Source organism: Protopterus annectens, chromosome 3.part0 (genome assembly GCF_019279795.1).
Source record: "Protopterus annectens isolate FY-2018-M chromosome 3.part0, PAN1.0, whole genome shotgun sequence".
Taxonomy (NCBI): domain Eukaryota; kingdom Metazoa; phylum Chordata; order Ceratodontiformes; family Protopteridae; genus Protopterus; species Protopterus annectens.
In genome coordinates this window covers 1,122,855,752-1,122,879,654 of record NC_056731.1, presented here as the reverse complement: position 1 = coordinate 1,122,879,654, position 23,903 = coordinate 1,122,855,752, and the positions used below count along the sequence as shown (strand labels likewise).

The 23,903-nt window shown below is 42.2% G+C and overlaps 1 protein-coding gene across 3 annotated transcripts in view; it reads left to right on the top strand.

Annotated features, from left to right (window-relative positions):
- LAMA3 (laminin subunit alpha 3) overlaps positions 1-23,903 on the top strand; it is a 2,187,360-nt gene that overhangs the window by 1,280,030 nt on the left and 883,427 nt on the right. The window lies entirely within an intron of this gene.

Sequence of the window (23,903 nt, the reverse complement as noted above, 5' to 3'; positions counted from 1 at the left end):
ACATAAGTAAAGCAAAAAAAGAGGTTAAGTCAGTGAGCCAAGGAGGTATGTATGTTCACAGCCATGTGTGCTCATTGTATTGCTAGTTTCACAATTAAAAGGGTCTAATGGAAAAATGTTAACGTATGTGCTGCCTCTTTAATTAGGATATGTACCATAAAGCAAATGGCAACCATTTCGGGAAGAAGTGGTAATGTGGCAGTTTGAGATACAAATCTGAAATGTTTGTTTTCAGTCCCTCCACATTCTACTGCTCTGCCATTTACTTACTATGATGGCAGCCTGTCTATTGTTGCTTAAAGCTATGCATCATTGTTATCCCGTCTTGACCACTGAGCTAGAAGTGATCATGGAATGCTGTTACAAGGGGACACCTCAACTTGTATAAAAGTGGTTGGAACACATAACTTTCAAGCTGTTAGCAGAAAAATTCTGAACAAAGCCAAAAATAATGGGGGGACAATGACCCAAAATGAAGGACAGTTTTAAATATTGCTCTTACAAACGTAGAAAGTAACTACAATAGCACATTTTGCATTAACATGCATTTTGTGAAGGATATGAAGTCTGGAAACTCGAATGTATGTCATTTGTTTAAATAATTTTAATCCTGAATGATTTGGCAGAAAAAAAACACAAATTTTGTGAGAAACAGACCAAAAATCCGAGGCAATAATCTGGACAGTTGGCGAAATTCTGGACGTTTGAAAGCTATGGTACAACATCTTTTCTGTACTAGGAATTTCATTCCTTTGGCTACTGCTGCATTCTCTACTGAGCCCCAGAGCAAGCAAAAGTACCAATGGCATCTTGAAATGACAGCCTGCATAACTGCTCACCTGGCTGGGGTCTTTTTCTCCCCTTTCATACAATGCCATCACAGACGTGGCATTTTCTCATTCAAAGCAGCTAACTGCTAGTAGGTACAAAGCAAGTGAGAATCTGAACTAGTTGATCATCTGACTGCTAGCCCATGATATATGCAAGAGCTTAATATGCATAGTGAACTGTTGGCTTAAGCCAACTGTCATGTCCAGTGATACCAATCAGCTAAGATGTGCATCCACTGATACCACTGAGCTAAGCCTGAGGAACACCTATGACAAAACTGTAAATGTTGAACTATGTCTTAAATGTTTCATAGAGGAGCAGCAGTGTCTTTCCTTCCAAATTTGTTTTTTCACTACTTAACCTCAGCAGCAGCCAGAGCCTAAGATGGTGTGTTGATACCAAGAATGATAATAGTAAAAAAAACTACTAATTAAATGCCTTATGGTAAAATGAGGGATAAACCTACAGTTGTCTAATTAGTCTGTAGACTTCCAGATATGTGTAGTTCCTGAGCATTATACATTTGGAAGCTCTGCACACCTCTGAAGCTTTCCAGGGTGTATGGCATGGGTAAAACAACAACAAAAAAATCTAAAGGCCTTGCTGACAATACAAGTGACTAGTTTGTTTTACATTTTTAATATGTCAAACTGCATATTTGAGTTCATTTACTAGTAATGATGATATACTGATTTAATCACTAACATGTTTTAGTTTGCTTTTATGATGCCATTTTAGAAATATGCTGCACACACCAGGGCTTGTGGTTACTAAAACATTATTGCAGGTTTTCTTCCCACTGTGCACTTATCTAACGAGCTCAAAGTATTATTGGAAGGGGAGTGATAATTATCTAATAGCCTTCTACCTTGCAGTACTTTAATGCTTAATATATATTGTGAGTGCTGTTGTAATATGTAGTTTGGTTAAATTTGGTAAATGAGAGGCTTTACTATAGCAAAATAAAGCACTCGCAGAACATATGGTAAGGAACAATTTCCTGTCTTTTTTCATGAGTTTATGTTCTAGTGCTAAGGAATGGTATGATGCTTTCATAATATTTTATGTAATATTAGTGTATATTATTCTTTGAGTTTTAAACTAATATCAAAAACATTTGAACAATGCTGACATTGCATTAGTAATAGGAAACAGTAGTAATAGGAAATTCTAAATGGTTTCATGACTTTTTTCAGAACAAAATGACACTTAGCAAAAACTAATTGCATGTTAATATTTAAAATGCTGTAGTCCATTTATCCTTAGCTTTGCAGTTCATTAGTAAACATTACATGCATGTGATCATTCCCTCAAGAAGATATCTACAGTTGATAATGAAATCAAAAGAGGGTAGACTGTGAAATTATATGTATTTCCATTAAGCCAGTATTGTTTTGTTTCTAAGTACTTATATATTCACTAATGATACTTTTTTACATGTTGGTGGAATATTTTCCTTCCTTTTAAAAGGCTGTATAAAGGCAGGCCACTCTGTAGTGCCAGTTGTACTAACCTGGAGCTGACCAGACTATTGTAATGTCAGGGCAGCAATGCTCACCTGGGATTATGTGAAATATAAGCAGAGCAGACATTTTTTTTTAAAGACAGTGATTGCAGGAAAACTGGAACCATATCTGTTTGTGTGGTTAGTTTATGCTGAATTACTTGGCTCTTTATATAAACATGTGTGTGTGTGTGTGTGTGTGTGTGTGTGTGTGTGTGTGTGTGTATGTCTGTAGTAGCACAATTCAAGCTGAGGCTTGCGCTTGAGTGACTTGTATCTAGTGGTGATTCTTTTTTTATAATGTATGTTCATGATATAGGCTTTAGCAAAATGTCAGTGGTGCAACATGTTGCACACATGCCTTTGTTGCTGAAGTTCTTTTCCCACACCAGTTAGATCGATTGCTGACACTCCACTACTGCATAAGGGGGTGCTGCAATCCTGAGTATTCCATCTTTCAGATGAGATGTTAAACAGAGACCCAATCTGTTTAAGTTGATGGTAGCTCAGGTGGGTGTAAATGATCCCACAGCACCTACTGAAAACAGTTAGGGAAGTTCCACAATGACCTGGCCAAATTTCCCTTAGCAGTATATATACCAACTTGGTTATTCCCTGAAAAAAGGCTACTAGCCTAGTGGTGCTAACCTGGTCAACAAAGGATAATAAAAAAATAAATGTTTCCTGCTCCTTCACACACATACACACACAAACACACAGATCACAAATTTAAACAGAAAGTAAGAAAGAGGAGGGGCACATGCAGGGTTTAACACAGACTCATTGCTGGTTCAACCAGCAACCTGGCCAGTACCATGAACGAGCACCCCCAAACCCTCAGCTCTTCAAGTGAAGAACAAAAAAAGGCACTTTACTGTAATAAGCTGGTTTCTACATTGTAAGCAATCAGCTTATTACTGTTAGATCTATGTCCCTCCTACAACTCTTCCACCAAAGAGCAAAATAAATAAATAAAAAGACATTTCTTTTGCTGGCACACCAACCTGCTGGCCAGATACATGACATGCACCCCTCCAAGCCATTCGGCTCCCATTTCTATGCCAACTCTGATCCCTCCTTCAACATATTATGTACAAAACAATCGTCTTTTAAACTGTAACAAACTGTTTGCTACAAATATAGCAAACAGTTGCTACAGTCTATACCCTGCCTACATGGATTGCCATAACTCTCAGGTTTGGCTGCAAATGCAATACTGGCTTTTAAAAGTAGGTATTGACTTAAAGAATGATTGGAATCAGGTGATTGTGCTTCCTCCCAACACATTCTACCTGGGGCAGTTGCCCCTCTCACCCCACCCTAGGTATTCTACTGGTTTAACACATAATCATTATATAAATATGGTTAAGAGGAAAACAAAAAATAAAAGCATACTATAAAAAGATATCAGATTTTACAGCTAACTTGAAATGATGCAGTTTGGGAGACCTTACAGAGATATAAGGTGGAGACAGTCAAGAGAAGGGAAAACTGACATACTGTAAAGTCTACACTAGAAAGCAGAAGAAACCAGAGGGTTAAAATGCATATTCTGGAGAACAAGAGAAGAGTGGCTAAGAGAAGCTTTAATGTTAGACAAGGACTGACATCCCCTACTGTTCTGTATATTTCCTGCTTATGTGATAAGCTATAGATTTTACTGGCCCAACATATTATTTTCCTCAAGCCTCACAAAAATAAACGTATGTCTATTTGAAGCATTCTTGAATTTCTTCACCATTTTTGGCCATACTTCCTGCAAATTAAAATTGTTCTAGTCATCTGCCACACTTAAATATATATGTGTGTGTGTGTGTGTGTGTGTGTGTATGTATGTATATATATATATATATATATATATATATATATATATTGGCATTTCTCCTCAACTGTCTAACATTTGTAAACTGTATCTTGATCGTGTGCATATTTTTGAATGATAACACCCTTTGTGATTTTGTTGAATCCCATGGTGTACTAAAATGTTTCTGTTTTGCTACCCTGTCACGGTACCGTCTTACTTCATGCTCCTTCTTATTGCCATCCTGTAAACCTCCTCTATTCTACCAAGGTCTTGCAAAGATGAAGTCTGTAGAACTGCATACAATAAGCTGAATGGGGTCTTCTTACTTTTACCAGCTGTCTATACTGACAGATAGCCTGTGTCTTTGGCTGAGCCTGTAGCCAGTAGTGGTTGGTGACTTCACATTAAGGGGGACTGCAGGAAGCAACTGAATGGGTGGGGCCAAATACAGTGGGGCATGGCTGCATTACAGCAGGTCAATAACTATTACCTAAGATCAAAAAGATGTAGTCTTTCACTTTCATCCAGAGACTGTTTCAGTACAAGCCCACTCCTTATAGCCACTTTACTTGATTGCACACACATCAGATGTCTAGCTGTAATCAACATTCCGTGGCTCCTCCTGTTACCCACTAATCTGTCCTGCACTCCCAGAGTGTTCTCCTCTGTTTTCCCCCCATCCTGGCCCCACATCATGCAGTCAGATTACTTCCTTCTTGCTTTCATACTTAATTTTACTTTTTACCCCTCTGCATGCTTTCAACATTCTGAAAATGGCCACAACTCCACTGTATTTTAAGAATGGAGGAAGTAACTGAATTGAGATGGGGTCCTCTAGGATTCAAAAGTCATTGTAAATGCAGTGAAGTGCATCTTAGATTTCTTTTTTATAACTTTTGACTTAATAATGATATCCTGAAAAAAAAATCATGAGTAAGGAAATATATTCAGTTTTTCCGGGAACAGTGTCTGTTTCCTACCAATCCAAAAAGACAGTTATCTTCTGTGTACCATTCTGGTAGTTAGATTGGGATGAAAAGTAAAAGAGCAAATGGCCAGAGGCATATATTCTATTGCTGAGTGTCTGGGAGAAAAAAAAAACAAAGCACTTGGATAAAGTCCACAAAGAAAGAAGGACTGTACATAGAAGGAATGAACAGTGAAAAACTCAACAGGGAAACCAAGTGGTGTTATATGGCAGCACTACTCAGTGCAACACTCAGCCAGTGATCAGTTGTTATCACACACATCCTGCCCCAAACACCTCAGACAGCTCCTTAGTAAGTCCACTGTGTTTGTGATGTTTGACTTTTACAGAAAGTGAAAAAATGCACATTTCTTCTGCAATGCCAGTGTAATAAATACTTATTTTAAACAAATGACAACGTCAGTCAATTTTATCCACAGACAAGCCAAAGCCAACATTATTGACTGAATACACCAATATAAGAATGTAATAAAATAAAAATAGCAACAATTGGACAAGGTAATTTATTTTAACTCACCACTACACAGATGTGACTGTTATCTCCCTTCTCTGGGCCAGTAATCAAGGAGCCTCAATCCTCACCACAGACACTGGTGAGGGACATTCACTTGGAACAAAGATATATACCTATAGTATTTCTAGATGCAGCTCTCTGCACCAAGCACAATTTCCATTAAGACCACACAGGGAACACACTCAGTCCATGGGCTGGGTTTCCTGTCTCTCTCTCTCTCTATCTATCCTAGGCCCCAGTAAGACTCCCCACTGACACAGTTGTAGAGATGAGTCCTCAGCCAAGTGTTCCAAGCCAAGTCCTCCACCAACCTGTCTGTGAAACCAGTTCTCTGTTTCCCTGTTCCAAGTAGCTGACACACACACACACACACACACACACTCTGAGATTTGATTTTCACACACATACACATACACACACACACACACACACACACACACACACACACACACACACACACACACACACACCTGGAAAAGGCTGGCACAGATTACCAGCTATGCCCCTCTGCCCAGACTGTAAGGTAGAGATACTGCCACCAGAACACTCCCAAACCAGCTACTCTAAGGTCTTACATGGGTACCCAATTATACTGAGTAAAATTAATACTAATACAAATGTTAGTGTTTGACCAATGCAGCAAGGCTTTCAGGAGTGGTCACAGTGTCAGCAAACAAATATAAGTACTCCCAAAGATTAAAATATTCAGTAAAAGACCAGCCACAATGAAATGTTTAAATATATTTAATAATAAATAATAAAATAACATGAAAATACTAAATATCTATTTGCAATAAACACCTGAGTTTCAATCACAGGAAATATGAAATATTAAAAATAACACAGATGAAAAGGTTCACAGAGATACATAAAAACAATACTTAACTGATCTCACTATATTTTCCTGACCGATCTAAAGAATTACTGTTCTCTAATTCATTTACTAGAGCAAGGCAAGATTATGTGGGTGTGTGGTCCTTCTTTGTCCGGTTTCACAAAAAGACTGCCCTTAGACCTCTGTCTCATCTAGTATTAAAACATAATTTCAGTGCTGGATTACAGAATGACATCACATACATCTGGTCTTACACAATACACCTTTACTAGAAACTGAACCAGAATCTAGCACATATGTATCACAATACACACACATAGAGCTTTGCTAAGATGTGTTATAACATCTGTAAGCAATAAAAACATTTCAAAAACTTCCACCTTTCCAGGGCAGCAATTGTTTCACCCCTAAGGAAAATACAGTAGGATTCCTAGTCCTGGTTTTCACAGACATTTTGTCTCTGGCTGCAATCAGAACTATAAGATACAATCTTTATGGCCTAAACGAAGTAATTTAATTTCAGAATATACTATTTTTCAAAGTTAGCTGGACTAAGATTAATCTCTTCTCTTCCCATATCCTCTGTTACAATATTCATTTCAACAGTTACAATACAGTATGATATACAGCTGTATTTCATTTCTGTCCAGCAGGACACACTATTAGAACATTTTTAATACAAACAGCTTTACAAATACATTTTCATCACAAGCACCTGTACACATCAGTTTGATATTGAAATGACATATAATTCTTTACAAAACTCCAGCTAGCTATGCTGGCATATGTTACGCATCCACTCTTTTACCTTTCCTGGCATAGCTGGCAATACCTCACATCATCACACACCTCCCTTGAAGACTCAGTCTAGTTTTTCAAGTGATCCTTGAGAATCTGCATTAGCATTGCTGACCCCACTATGGTGCTGCACTGTCATATCATATGCCTGCAGCCCCAGGGTCCACCTTAATAACTTGGAATTTTGCTGGCTGGCTCAATGTAGCCATGTTGATAGGTTCATAGATGTGTACTAGGCTAATAGTCCTGGGGCCTTTACATGCCTAGCCCATAGGATTACCCTGGCATCATGCCACCCGACCTTAGTTCTCAGTGCCTCTGTTGAGTAAAGCCACTGGAGTGATCCCTGGGGTGAATTTTCTATTTCCCATCCACTCATGAAGATTTCTCTTGAAGAGGGCCAATGATGTGCTTGGCTTGACATGTATAAGAAGTCTATTCCATAGCATGGGCAGTCTCTGGGTTATGAACCTGTCCCTTCAGCATGTTCTGTTGATTGTGGTAATGAGGTTGAGGTCCCTGGAGCGTGTGGTGGTGAGGGATTAGGATTTCTTTATATGTAGCATTTCTAACAGAGCTGGGTCAGACATGGCTTTGTACGTCAAGCAGAGATCACCTCTATGTAGGCGATATGAGACAGAGAATAGTTGGAGTTTTTTTAGTCTACCCATATAGGACAAATGTTTAAGGCCTAGGATCCTCTTTGTGAGGTAATTTTGCGGCCTCTCCAGTTGTTGCAGGTGTTTAGTGAGGTACAAGCCAAATGGGGCATTGTACTCAATGATTGGCCTAATGAGGGAAGAGTAGAGGGAGTTGGTGACCGTTTCTTCCAGGATGCAAAACCCTTAGTTATGAGATGTGCCACATAGAAGGACTTTCTGAAAACAGTGGCAATGTGGTGGTCAAAAGAGAGGTTGCTGTCAACCTGTGTTCCCAGATCTCTTATAACTCCTTCTGTGTTCAAGTGGACTACCATTGATGTGGTAATTCATGGAACTGGATTTTTCCCAAAGGGAATGAGGACACATTGTTTGGCATTGAGCTTAAAGCCATGGTTCTGACACCAGTCATTGGTCTCAGTGAGGTCTTTCTGTAGGATGTCAACATCACTCGAGGAGTTAATAATAGCTCCCAACTTGCAATTGTCTGCAAACTTTTTCAGCCAGAGTCCCTTTGTGTTGGACTGAACTTCAGAGAAGTAGATCCCAAACAGGAGAGGACCCAGGACCAAATGCTGTGGACTTCACTCATGACTAGTCATCAGTCTGACTTGGAGTCAACTACTTTCACACTGTGGGTTCTACCTGTGAGCCAGTTTGCAACCCACCTAGTGATATAGGGGTCAATGCCTAGCTTAGTGAGTTTTTCTATGATTCCTGAGTGGGGAATGGTATCAAAGGCCTTGGCAGATCAAGATAGGCTGTATAAACCACCTTGCCTTCATCGACAGCTCTGGTGACTGACTCAAAGAAGTTGACCAAGTTGAGCAGGCATGATCTACCCTTCACAAAACCAAACTTTGTGGGATCCAGAGTTTGGAGATTTCCTATATCCTTGTTTATTAGGTCCATGATGATGCGTTCCATAGCTTTGCATATCAGACTCATCAGGCTAATGGGGCAGCAGCTGCCAGGGTCTGCAGTCGCTCCTCCTTTGTGGAGAGGATGACTGTAGCAGTGTGCCAATTCAGTAGGGACAAAGCCTGAGGTGAGGCTGTGCTTGAACAGGGTGCACAGGTGAGGTGCCAGTTCAATCTATAGATCATGTAGAACACAGCCAGGGATATTGTCAGGTCCCATAGAAGCTGTATTCTTGACCTTGGATAGTGCTGTTTTAACCTGTGCAGCAGTAATACTGGGTGCCTGGCAATCTACTGGTATTGTGATTGGTCCCTGGGGGGGGGGGGGTAAAGTTGGCACTAAATCTGTCGGCCAGTATATTGTCAATATCTGTTGGCTCGGTATAGGAGGTACCATTGTGCAGTAGTTCAGAGCAAATCTGGGTATTGTCATGGAGATTCTTTACATAACTATAGAAGGTCTTGTGCATGTCTTTACTATTTGCTGCAATTCTGTTTTCATAGCTAGCTTTAGAGGATTTGATGAGGGATCTCTACTTTTTGTTGAGGCTGATAAGGGAGTTTTTCCAGTCTTAGGAAATCACCTTATTCTGCATCAGTTTTCTCCTTCTGTTGTAGAGTTTGTTTATGGCAGGGTACTATCAGATTGGCTTCCTTTTTTTGGAGGAGATCATCTTGGTTCTGTTGGGTATGGAGAGAACCACGCATTTGTGTCTGTGTTCATACAGTGCATTGGTGCATGATTTGGTGGTCATGCAACTGATCTCCATTTGCATGGGTGCCTTGAAGTTAGCCAACTCTGTTTTAGGAGCCCAAAGTTAGCTTTGGAGAAGTTTTTTATGGTGGTTACCTTTGCGGGGGGTGGGTTTGGGAGGGATTTGGATTTCCAAGGTGATTAGTTTGTGGTCAGATCTAACCAGGGAGGAGTTGACTATTTGTGTAGAGCAATGGTCACCCATGTTAGTAATGACCAGGTCAAGGATGTTGCTACCTCTAGAGCTAAAGGGGGTAAGAGCGAGCTGGACCAGGGCATAGGAATTCATGAATTCTAGGAAACGTTGGGCAAGTGTATTGGTACATGAGTAGTTTTCCAAGTTAATGGAGGGATAGTTGAAGTCACCCAGTATGAGAGTGTTAGGTTGGACCCCTAATATTCTCCAGGGTGCTTAGGAACATGGAGTGTGAGTCTTGGGACATGGTTGGGGGTCCTATAGCAGGCTACAACCTCATTCACTGTCTTACTCAATGTTAGCTGCACCTGAAGTATCTCAGATGCATTATGTTCAGCTGCTAGTCTGGAGGTGTGTGCATCCTTTATGAATATGGAAACACCACCGCCTTTGGAGCTTCGGTCCAAGTTATGGGGCCAAAATGTGTGGAATGAGTTATAGCCTGGTAGTGCAGGAGTGCTTTCTGCTGCTTTGAACCAGGTCTCTGTTACGCCACAAATGTCGATGTTCTCCATTTTAAGGAGAGTTTTGAGTGAGTGCATTTTGAGATTTAGACTTCTAGTGTTGAGCAGCATGACCCTCAGATTGCATTTGTTTGTAGATGTTATGGTGGTAATTTGGTCTTTGGAGCACCGCCTAAAAAAGGCACTATAGGGGTGGCAAGAGCCTTGGCCAGTATCCAGAAGCCCAGGGGTAAAAGATGCAGGCCATCTGTGGCAAAGCATCGAGATCTGTCAATCATGTCATCCCAGGCAGACAGATACTGGATCCCCTTAGAATGACACCAGAAAATAATTTTCTGTTTGTACTGTGGTATCATTTTGGGTGATGGTAGGATGCTGCTCAGGGCTAGGGTTATACCCACCCAGGGCTACATAATCCAAGAGCTCCTCCACGTCTCTTTTCATGTAGTCCAGGGAGGTACTTCTCAGGTCATTCACACCCACATGTACAATGACAGCAGTCATATTTGTAGCTGTTGTTGAGGGACATGAGTGCATGTGTTATGTGACGGATCCTGGTGCCTGACAGACAGCTGACTATTACTTTCTCCTTATTCAACCTAGTGAGTGGGACATCAGTGTGCCTCACTACTGAGTCACCTATGACTAGTGTGTTGGGCATGCTGTTTTGCCTTGGGGGCTTTGGTTGAGTGGCACGCTGTTTAGGAGAGTTATGTCTCTTGATTAGTGTTGTGTTGTTGTGGTCGAATGCATTTCTGCCTTGGAGGTCTCTGCTGTTTGGGTAAATTTTTGAGAGCCTCCGTGAAGGTAGGTGTGCAGTTTGTGTTTTTATGTGAAGGCAGCACTGGTGTGTGTTCTGGGGGGTAAAGTTGGCACTAAATCTGTCGGCCAGTATATTGTCAATATCTGTTGGCTCAGTATAGGAGGTACCATTGTGCAGTAGTTCAGAGCAAATCTGGGTATTGTCATGGAGATTCTTTACATAACTATAGAAGGCCTTGTGGTTGTCTTTACTATTTGCTGCAATTCTGTTTTCATAGCTAGCTTTAGAGGATTTGATGAGGGAATCTCTACTTTTTGTTGAGGCTGATAAGGGAGTTTTTCCAGTCTTAGGAAATCACCTTATTCTGCATCAGTTTCCTCCTTCTGTTGTAGAGTTTGTTTATGGCAGGGTACTATCAGATTGGCTTCCTTTTTTTGGAGGAGATCATCTTGGTTCTGTTGGGTATGGAGAGAACCATGCATTTGTGTCCGTGTTCATACAGTGCATTGGTGCATGATTTGGTGGTCATGCAACTGATCTCCATTTGCATGGGTGCCTTGAAGTTAGCCACCTCTGTTTTAGGAGCCCAAAGTTAGCTTTGGAGAAGTTTTTTATGGTGGTTACCTTTGCGGGGGGTGGGTTTGGGAGGGATGTGGATTTCCAAGGTGATTAGTTTGTGGTCAGATCTAACCAGGGAGGAGTTGACTATTGGTGTAGAACAATGGTCACCCATGTTAGTAATGACCAGGTCAAGGATATTGCTACCTCTAGAGCTAAAGGGGGTAAGAGCGAGCTGGACCAGGGCATAGGAATTCATGAATTCTAGGAAACGTTGGGCAAGTGTATTGGTACATGAGTAGTTTTCCAAGTTAATGGAGGGATAGTTGAAGTCACCCAGTATGAGAGTGTTAGGTTGGACCCCTAATATTCTCCAGGGTGCTTAGGAACATGGAGTGTGAGTCTTGGGACATGGTTGGGGGTCCTATAGCAGGCTACAACCTCATTCACTGTCTTACTCAATGTTAGCTGCACCTGAAGTATCTCAGATGCATTATGTTCAGCTGCTAGTCTAGAGGTGTGTGCATCCTTTATGAATATGGAAACACCACCGCCTTTGGAGCTTCGGTCCAAGTTATGGGGCCAAAAGGTGTGGAATGAGTTATAGCCTGGTAGTGCAGGAGTGCTTTCTGCTGCTTTGAACCAGGTCTCTGTTACGCCACAAATGTCGATGTTCTCCATTTTAAGGAGAGTTTTGAGTGAGTGCATTTTGAGATATAGACTTCTAGTGTTGAGCAGCATGACCCTCAGATTGCATTTGTTTGTAGATGTTATGGTGGTAATTTGGTCTTTGGAGCACCGCCTAAAAAAGGCACTATAGGGGTGGCAAGAGCCTTGGCCAGTATCCAGAAGCCCAGGGGTAAAAGATGCAGGCCATCTGTGGCAAAGCATCGAGATCTGTCAATCATGTCATCCCAGGCAGACAGATACTGGATCCCCTTAGAATGACACCAGAAAATCATTTTCTGTTTGTACTGTGGTATCATTTTGGGTGATGGTAGGATGCTGCTCAGGGCTAGGGTTATACCCACCCAGGGCTACATAATCCAAGAGCTCCTCCACGTCTCTTTTCATGTAGTCCAGGGAGGTACTTCTCAGGTCATTCACACCCACATGTACATTGACAACAGTCATATTTGTAGCTGTTGTTGAGGGACATGAGTGCATGCGTTATGTGACGGATCCTGGTGCCTGACAGACAGCTGACTATTACTTTCTCCTTATTCAACCTAGTGAGTGGGACATCAGTGTGCCTCACTACTGAGTCACCTATGACTAGTGTGTTGGGCATGCTGTTTTGCCTTGGGGGCTTTGGTTGAGTGGCACGCTGTTTAGGAGAGTTATGTCTCTTGATTAGTGTTGTGTTGTTGTGGTCGAATGCATTTCTGCCTTGGAGGTCTCTGCTGTTTGGGTAAATTTTTGAGAGCCTCCGTGAAGGTAGGTGTGCAGTTTGTGTTTTTATGTGAAGGCAGCACTGGTGTGTGTTCTGGAGGGCTATTTGTTTCATGTGGTGTGGTGCAATGTTGACCTTCTCCTCTTGACCAGCTATTCTGCTCTTGGCTGGAGAGTGCATGGCTTCCAACTTGGATATATAAGTGCATCTCTTGCAAGTCTGAGTGCTGAGAGGTAAGAGGAGAGGGTTGTCTGTGTAAATGAGGCAGTTGCTACATTCCCTCAGGATGCCCAAGTTCACCAAGTTAATAGGAGAATGAAATGGGAACTGACCTTTAGACATGCCGGGAGGGGTGAGCATTAATAAGTACTGGAGCTGTTTCCTTGTAGAACATTTAGTGCTGATAGCTCTTTTGTCTGCTTCAATAATTGCTACAAGAAGTCTGGTATGGTAAAGTGCTAGACTAATAAGCTAGTAAAAGTGCAGGAGAGGAGAGAACTAATAGATCTAAGGGAAAAATTGAAGAGCAGACTTTGGCACTGCTTAGAAGCTTACAAACAGTCCTGGATACAGCAAATCTGTGTCTGGACTAGACTAGTTACAGGAAAGGTGGGAAACAAGTGCAAAAGCAGGCTTTTAAACCAGAAAGTTGAAAGAGATGGAAAAACTGCCCAAACGGCCAATAAACTACAATTTCTGGGCCAGAAACCACTCCTCTTGTGGTAGATAGGCTACCTAATGCTTACCACTCCCACTAATAAGGTAGAAGGCTTCCCTCCAACACAGAAAGGCTTGGGGGGCTCAGAAGCTTACATACAGTCCAGGATACAGCAAATCTGTGTCTGGACTAAACTAGTTGCAGGAAGGCAGGAAAGAAGCTTAGAATTATTTTTTTTAGTAAAGTGGAAAGGGAGAATGTTAAGAGATTGTGGTCTGTAACTATAGTGAATTTGCTTCCATGCAGATCGGGTTGAAGTTTCTGCAGTGCCCATACTAAAGTCAAAGTCAAAGTGAACTTTATTGTCATTCAGACTGCACAACAGTGCAACTGAATGAAATTGCATTACTTCGAACTCAATGTCGATGCAACATATACTGATAATATTAATACAGCAGTAACACTTATACTAATGCTAATCCAACAATAACAACAGTAACACATTTATGCAGTGCAGTAACAAGTAGAATGACATGTACCAAGACTATTCAACTTACATGTCTTCGTCAGTACCCAAAATACTGCACAGATCAGAATCAGACAGATTTTAAATTGCACAAAATGCTAACTTGGTATATTGCACAGAATGTTAACTTGGTATCATTAATATTGCACATACGGTATAAGATTGTACTTTCATAGAGTTATTGCATATGTCTGTGAATTACTTCAGTGTTGTGACTCCAGACCGGCATGGTGTATGTTATTACTGGAGTTCAGAAGTCTGATGGCTTATGGAAAAAAGTTTCTGTTTATCTGGTGGTTTTGCAACATGAGCTATGGAATCTCCTTCCTAAAGGCAAACACAAGAGCAGGTCATAGCCAGGGTGAGTAGAGTCTTTGACTATTTTCATGGTTCTGCTGAGACACTGAGCAGAGTGCAAGTCCTGGATAGGTGGGAGCATGGACCTGATAATTCTCTCCTTCACTTTCACCACCCTCTGGAGAGTAGAAAGTTGTGAGAACTGAAGGTGGTAGTTTTGCTCTCCTCAACCTTCTTAGAAATTGTAGACCCTGTTGCACCTTCTTGACAATGTGACTGGTGTTTATTGACCAGGACAAGTCTTCAGCATTATGCACCCCTAGGAGCGTGGTGCTCTTCACCCTTTCCACTGTTTCTTCTTTGATTGTGAGTGGAGAATGAGCCTTGTGTCTTTTCCTGAAGTCTACTATTATCTTCTTTGTTTTATTCACATTGGGCACAGGTTGCTATTGTCACACCAGACAATCAGTTGGTTAATCTCCACTCTGAAGGCTTTTTTATCACCATTGCTGATGAGACCCACCACTGTAGTATCATCCGCAAACTTAATAATGTAGTTTGTGTTGTACCTAGTGATGCAGTCATGGGTCAGCATAGTGAACAGCAGGGGACTCAGAACACATCGTTGAAATATTGTGATGCTCATCGAGGTTTTGTTGCCTACACATACCTTTTGTGGTCTGTCAATAAGCCTACTATGGCTAGACAGTCTTTTTCTACAGATGCATAACATTCCTCCATGGGTTGGTGTCTATGGCTGAGATATATAACTGGGTGCTCTTCTCCCTGTCAGGAAACCTGGCTGAGTACATTCCCCACCCCATAGTTCAAAGCATCCACCTTCACACCAAAGTGTTTGCTGTAATGTGGACTAGCTAACACAGGGGATCCTCTCAAAGCCCCTTTAAGCTTTTGGAATGCCTGCTTACAGGCTGAGGTCCACACTACCTTATCTGGCCTGTTTTTTCCTCATCAGGTCTGTGAGAGGAGCAGCTATTATACTGTAAATGAAAGCAAATTCTATAGTACCCCGCTGTCCCCAAGAATGCCCTCACCTACTTTTTGGTAACAGGGGTAGGCCACGCCTGAATAGCTTCCACTTTGGCAGGTTCTGGCCTGATCTTACCACTACGCACTCTATGTCCCAGGTAGGAGACCACTACCATACCCACCTGACACTTACTGGGCTTAATGATCAACCCTGCCCTTTGCAGTATGCCAGGACCTCCCTGACATGCTGAAGCTGCTCATTCCAGGGATGGCTGTAAATGGCAATATCTTCCAGGTAAGCAAGGGCATAATCTCCTGCTCCTGCTAGGATACGATCTACCAGCCTCTGGAAGGTCACTGGGGCATTTTTTCATTCCAAAGGGCATCTTTGTGAACTTGTATAATGCAAAAGGAGTCACAAAGGCTGACCTCTCTGTAACGATGGAAGTCAAGGGCACCTCCCAGTAGTCTTTGGTCAGATCAAAAATGGTTAGATACTTAGCCCCACCCATCTGCTCTAAGGCTTCATCTGTCCTAGGCATGGGGTAAGCATCTGACTCTGTGTGATTATTTCATTTTCTGTAGTCCACACAGAACCTGGTGTTGTCATCTTTCTTTGGTACCAGTACCACTGGGGAGGCCCAGGGACTGCTGGACTCCTGAATTACCCATAGTTCCAACATTTCCTGTATCTCCTCCCTCAGAGTCTGTTTGACTTTCTCAGGCACACTGTAAGGGGCCTGCTTGTTAGGCCTTTGGGGTCTTGTATCCACATGGTGCTGTAGCAGGTGGGTGCACCCAGGTTTCCCAGTGAACCTGTCCCCAAACTCCTGTAACACTGCTTGGATTTCTTGAACCTGAGTAGGGGATAGCCACTGAGACATTGCTACCCCTTCCACTGAGGTGTCAGTGTGAGCCCCACTGAGGAGATCAGTCATTATATCCCCCTCGGACTCCTCCTGCCATCCACTGCAGATACTCAGCACAAGGCACTCTCTATCATGGTAAGGCTGCATTGTGTTATCATGCTACAATTTCTGCCCCTGCATCCTGCCTATAAGTTCTAACCATGTAGTTAACATCACTGACATTCCTTACCACTTTGAAAGTTCCTTCCCAAGCTGTCTGCAGCTTATTGTGTCTGATATGAATGAGCACTATAACTTGCTGTCCCCAGTATATTCTCAGGCTTGAGCATTCCTGTCATACTAGATCTTTTTCTGCTGTTGGATTCCTGAAAGGTTTTCCGGGGCCAAGCCCACAAGCTTTGTAAGCCTTGTTCTGAGGTTTAGGACATATGCCACAGCAGACTCCTTCTGGGATTCACAGTCACCCTCCCATTCATCATGAATCAAATCTAAAGGCCCTCTCACCCTATGCCCATACAGCAATTCAAAAGGTGAAAAACCTGTGGATTCCTGGGTACGTCTCTGTATGCAAACAGTTTGTTTGTGTCTTTCAGCTTTTCCCGGTTAGGGATCGCCACAGCGGAACTCCGGTCCGCTAATGATTGGCAGTAGAGTTTTACGTGCTGGCTTGCCAGGCCTAATGCACAACCTTCAACGAAGGAACGCCCGTTCACGCATGTCGCCACACAGAAGACGCTCTAATGGAGAATCGAACGGGCAATGTCTAACTGTGAGGCGACAACGCTACCACAGCACCACTGTCTCCTAAACTGGTCTGCAAATGTCTGTAACATGGTCAATAGTGTAGAGTTTAACCTCTCCACAAGAACGTTAGTCTAGGGGTGGTCTTTAGGTGCTTCACCTCACAACACTCCCAAAGACAAGCTAGCAGGTATGACATGAAATTGGCACCTCCGTCAGTCAGTATTTTTCTCAGGAAACCTACCCTGCTGAAAATCTCTAACAAAGCATTTGCCACCTCCTCTGCCTCACTGGAAGACAGAGCTACTGCCTCAGAGTATCTAGTAGCATAACCTACTACTTCCAGGATATACTTCTTTCCTGTGAAACCTGGGGTACACAGAGGCCCCATAATATCCATAGCTACCCTCTGAAATGGCTCCTCAATCACAGGCAATGGCATCAAAAGGAGCTTTGACTTGTCTCCTGCCTTGCCTACTTTTTGGCACTGCTCACAGATCCTGCAGTATCTTGTTACACCCCTTGCAATCCTAGGCCAGTAAAAGTTCTGCATAATACATCTTTTGGTATGCTTTATGCCCATATGACCTGCAAAAGGAATGTCATGGGCTATGGCTAGAAGTGCCAGAAGGTAGGCTCTAGGCACTATCAACTGCTGTATTACCTCACTCTCTAGCCCTCCCTCAGGGGTCCACTGTCTCCACAGTAACCCTTTGTTCCAGAATACAGACTCTCCTTTTACTTGAGGATGAGGTGCGTCCCTAGCCACCTGCCTCAAGACCTACAATGTAGGATCTGAGAGCTAAGCCTGTTTCAACTCTACCTTTGTGACCCTTCCCAGCTCCCCTTCCACAGAAAGTTTGGTATCTTCTGGCAGAGGTGAATCACTGTCAGCCAGGGTACTACCGCTCACCACTGCTCTTGCATTCGCTCTGTGCAAGGGAACATCAGTACTTACCAGCAGCTGTGGCTCACCTTCAGACTCATTGCTACAGGGTAGCTCTCTCCCTGAAATAGCCACATCACCACCCCCAGCTCCAGGTGTGGGGTCTGTCTGTGTCTCCCCCAGGCTACCAGACCTACAATGTGTCTCCAAGCCCGACTGCATGTAACTGCATGCGCACAAGGTACTGCATTATCAAAATCATTCCTTATCAAGACATCTGCATGAATATCCTCATACACAGCTACCTGCTTGCTTCCTTTTCTTCGCTCCTCATCAAGGTGATCCCTGGCCAAAGGTATTTGGGATGGGATCCCTCCTAAATCTGTAATTGGTGTGGACTGCCCAAGTAAGTACTGCTCCTCTTTAACAACTGCAGGCTTCACAATAGTTATGTCAGAGGTTGTGTCTCACTTAGCAGTGGCCTGTCTTCCATCCACTAAGATAGGATACAAACTCTGTTGATAGTTTGGTACCCTTGTACCCCCTGTTGTATTCAGGCAACTTACTACTGACACACTGTTATTCCCTTTTGCTGGCTCCCTCGTATTTTGTTCTCTACCTTGCTTCAGTGGACATTTGTATGCTACATGGTCCCTCTGATTACATTTAAAACATCTAATCCCTAACCCTGGCCATGTACCTGAACTAGTGGCTTCCCTGTGACGGGTAGACTCTGTTGAGGTGGTTTAGGCTGCCCACTATGGGTTCCATTATACCCATGTGCAGCACTGGGTATCCCCTTCTTGTGCAGTGATGCTCTGCTTGCCAAGTAGAGATCCCCTTTTCTCCCCAGCTCTTCTGCAGTTACACTCGGTTTGCAAACCAGATTCTCATGTCCTCAGGCAAAGTATTAAGGGCATGTTCCCTCACCAAAAGGTCTGCCAGTCTTTCAAATATGGTGACCTGACACCCACTCACTTACCTATGCAAATAAGTTCTTAACTCACCAATATAATCATATACAGTTTCATCTGCCTTGCATCTATGTTCACAAAACTTTTGGCAATATTGTACTTGAGGGCCTCACCAGATGCGCAGTAGCAAGCCCTGCCCAAAACCCGCCCCCGTGCTATTTCGTAATCGGACACTAATGAATATGCATTCCCTCAATAGCGACACTAGCATATGTTTCAAGTATGTAGAATCTAGTGTTCATATCCATAACGTCCAATAAACCAATATGGTTTATATAGCTATGTTGTTTGATACTTTATACTGTGCGATGTTACTGATAGTTTGAACTATCTGACAGTGCTGACTTTATTGTTTCTCCGAGTAAAATATCGCTGTACATTTCTAAGTTTGAGCAATATTTAAAAAACTTCCCCTTATTTTGGATGGCCTTTGTCCCACTTTTATTTATGGCTTTGTCCAGATTTCTTGCTCTAAAAGGTTGAGCGGTATATGTGTGTCATTATTTATTGACTTCAGCCCTCAACGGTTTGCAGAAAACCAACAATTTTATAAGGAAAAGACCAAAAGTAGGTGGAAATCCAGACAGTTGAGAAGTACAAGTCCACTATGAAAACACATGGGAAGGTGTAGTGACTATGACAATCCAGCACAATAGGGGTTGCTATCCATGTTCCAAGAAAGTGTTGCAACTTTTGAAGTAATGTCTTTTTCTGTAAGTGTTTTTTTATACGTCATAGCAAACGTCACAAAAGTATTGAGTGCAACTTTGTTCTCACTTTTATAAAACTAGGAACAAGCGTGAAGGGGGTAGACTTATTTATAGGAACATGGACGATGATCATCATTTGTATTTAGTGTGTGTGTGTGTGTGTGTGTGTGTGTGTGTGTGTGTGTGTGTGTGTAGCGGTCATTGATTTAATGCACATATGATCATTAATCTGTAAGAGGATAAACTAGGGCTGTCAGCTGATTAGAATGCCATGTCAATCATGGCTCATTACATATGCAGACCTGGTCGTCAATCATTCGCAACACACCCACTTCTGCGCGAAAAGCAAGGTGAGGCCTTCAAGTATATCTCCAAACTTTTTTCTGTAAGCTTCAGATGTTAACTTATAACAGTTGAATAAACATTGATTCACTCTATCATAGTTTAAACAATCAGTATTAGACAATTTAGAAACAGAATTTACAGCTTTACCATGGAATAAGGGGATCAGGAACCATACCCAGAGCTCTTGGTCAATATTATACTGTTTACATACTCTTTCAAATATATGAATAAAACTATCAAAGTCAGCCCCCTCTGCAAATTGTGTAAGAAATTTACTGACCTTTATTGTTTCTGGGGTCTGATTATTCTCTTCCCCATTACCTCCATGACCCTGATGAAGGGTCAGCATTTCTATCTCGTGTTGTCACTGCTTCTGTTTTTCTTCAGCCTCCAATCACCGCAATCTTTCATATTCTTCTATCTCCAAATGAAGCAGTCTGTCTTTGGTCTCCAAACATTGCAGTTTCTCTTCGGTCTCCAAACAGTGCAGTCTGTATTCTGACTCCAACTCCAAATGCTTGGTATCTAGTTCATGCTGACACTGCTTCTTCTTTTCTTCAGCCTCCATTTCAAGTCTCTTTTTGGTCTCCAGTTCAAGTCTCTCTAACTCTAGATGGATTTTTAAGTCCTCTTAGGACAAAGTGAACTGTCCTGTTTCTGAAGACTCCACATCCTCAACACCAGTCTGGTTGTCCATCTGGCCATTGGTCCATGCTGCAGCTGTGATTAAAGCTGAAATAATTTCCTCTTTAGTCTGGTTAGCATGTATCAGTCCTTTTGGCTTTGCAAACTTTGGCCAACTAGTTCTTTGTCAGCTTACCACAATCCTCTACTGACATCTTTGCTTGCTTTCCTTGATTAAACTAAACCAACAAAAATGAATAAAGCTGTTGTGAAAATGAAACCCTGTATGTTTACCTTGTGGCTTTTGAGAGCACACACACACCTTCAGTGATAACTGCCCACAGGCTACTGAAGTTCAGTTAATATCCCACCTCTTTGCCACCAATATGTGATGGCCTCTCTTTACCCTATGCCCATAATCAAGGAGCCTCAATCCTCACCACTGACACCGCTGAGAGACTTTCACTAAAAATAGGAATGGATTTACGCAGTATTTTCAAATGCAACTCTCTGCATCAAGCACAGTTTCCCCAAAGAGCACACCAAGCACACCCCCCATACCAGGGACTGGACTCTCTCTGTCTCCCAGATCCCAATCAAGCCTCACTTTGAAGCACTGTGTCCCAATTCCAAGTAACTGACACACTCCCACCTGGGTACTTGATTTTCACATGCATGTGCGCGCGCACACACACGCACACACACACACACACACACACACACACACACACACACACACACACACACACACACACACACACACACACACTCCTGGGTAAGGCTGGCACAGATTTACTAGATGTGTTCCCTTATGCCTAAACAATAAGGTAACAATCTTGCCACCAATCAGTCACTATCAGGCTCTTAAAAGGGTATCCAATTATACTGAGTAAAATCAATGCTAATATAAATGGTAGAGTGTAACCCAAGCAGCAAGGCTTTTCGGAATAGCCAAGTTGTAACTAAAATAAGCACAAGTACTCTCAAGATGCTAAAGATAATCTCAAAAAGATCACCTGCAATGAAAGGTATAAAATATTTAATAATAAATATTAAAATAGAAAACATGTAAATATTAAATATCTAAGTGCAATAAACATCAGTGTTTCAGCCACAGGATAAATAAAATTAATACAGTTGGACATATTCAAGCAGATACAGAAAACTACTACATAGCTAATTTCACTGTAATTCCTGACTGTCTAAAGAAGAACTGCTCCCTATCTATCCTAATTAATATAGTAAGGCAAGACTGGATGCTGAGATGCTTACTTCCGCAAAGCAAGGTGATGAGCTTCCAACTTCTAACTGATTACAACTGAACTGACTGTGATAACTGTCATAGATTTTTATATCAGGTTCCAAAGAAAAGAAAACAAAACAAGCTGATCTGTGTGGTCTATCCCCTAAGTGCTGGTTATAGAATGACATCACATTTGATCACATGACTATGGTAGAATGCAGTATTTGAAAATTATAGAATTCTTTGTTTAAACATAAACATTTAATCAGTTATAATAACACTGTTGATACATTTTTAACATAAACATCCGTACAAGTCAGTGTGATAGTCAAATGACAGAAAATTATTTACAAATCTGTACAAGTCAGTGTGCTAGTCAAATGAAAAAAAAATTGTGTACAAAACTCTAGCCAACTGTGCTGGTATATGTTATGCATACACTGCTCCACTTTTCCTGGCACAGATGGAAATAACTCGCATCGTCACATGCCTGTATTCCCTTATTGACCTTGGTCATTTGGTCATTATTTGCAGAGCAAGTTTATGATCAGCACAGGCTGCCACTGTCCATGGAGGGACATAGATACAAGCCCCGGGGTGAATTTATGGTGTCCCATCCAGTTGTATAGGTTGCACTTGAATAGGGTCATAAGGAGCTCTGCTTTATGTGAATTTGGAATTTATTCTAGAGGAGCAGCAATCTCTGGGAGATATATCTGTCTCTCCAGTATGTTCTGTTAATGTCACAGGCTGGGTTGAGATCCCTGGAATGAGTGACTCTTGTCCCATTTGATTTGTGGATGTGCAGCATTTCCTTTAGGGCAGGGTCAGAGACTGCTGTGTAGGCCTAGCACAAGTGGCCTCTCAGCAGTCTGTAGGATACAGAGTACAGTGACAAGGCTTTCAGTTTTTCCATGTAGGTCATGTTTTGGAGGCCCCAAATTTTCTTGATGAGAAATCTGTGTAGTCTGTCCAGCTGCTGCAGGTGTCTGCTGAAGTTCATGCAAAAGGGAGCATTGTAATCTACTAGTGGTGTGATGAGGGTTGAGTACAGAGGAGTTCTAACATCCTTAGTCTTGGATGCCCTTACATATGAGATGCACATTGTAGAAGGCTTTCCTTACCACTGTGGACACACGGTGATCAAAGTTTAGATAGCTGTCATCCTGTGTTCCAAAATCTCACTCCACTGGGTTTGAGCTTAGAGGGGGCGCTGTCAATATTGTAATTTGCAGGGACTTCCTCTTTGTCAAACGGGATAGTAATGCACTTTTTTGCATTTAGTTTTAGTCTATGGTTTTGGCACCAATCATTTTTCTGTGTTCACCCCTTTTTAATATGTTAACATTGTTTGGAGACTCAATGATTGCACCCAGTTTGCAATCATCAGGGAACTTGTTAAGCCACAGGCCATCTATGTTTGTCTGGACTTCCGAGAAATAGATTCCAGACAGTAGAGGGCCCAGCGCAGATCCTTGTGGTACGCCACTGGTAACTGGTCTATTGGTAGCGGTGGAATCCCCAGCCTTCACAGTAAGTGTTTTGTCACAGTGAGCAAGTTGGGATTCTTAATGATACCTGAGTGAGAGATTGTGTCAAAAGCCTTGGCTGAGTCAAGACAGGCAGTGTGTACTGTTTTGCCTTCATCCACTTTGGTGACATTCTCGAAGAAGTCCATCCAGTTCAATAAGCATGATTTACCCTTAACAAAATCAAACTGGGTTAGTCAAGAGTTTGAAGGTCACCTATGTCCTTGTTGATAAGATCCATAATGATTATTTCCATGGCCTGACAGATAAGGCTGGTTAGGTTTATGGGTCTATAGTTCCCAGGATTGATTGATGGACCCCCTTTGTGCAAGGGGATTACTGTTGCTGTTCTCCACAGTGCTGGATCAAAGCCAGTGTTCAGGCTGGGATTAAGAAGAGTGCCAAGGGGTTCCTCTAGTTTTTGTTTTAGATTGGTTAGTGAGCAGCCTGGGATATTATCTGATCTCATAGAGGCCATGTTTTTGGCCTTGGAGAGCATGGATATGACCTGTTGCTCTTTGGAGATACTA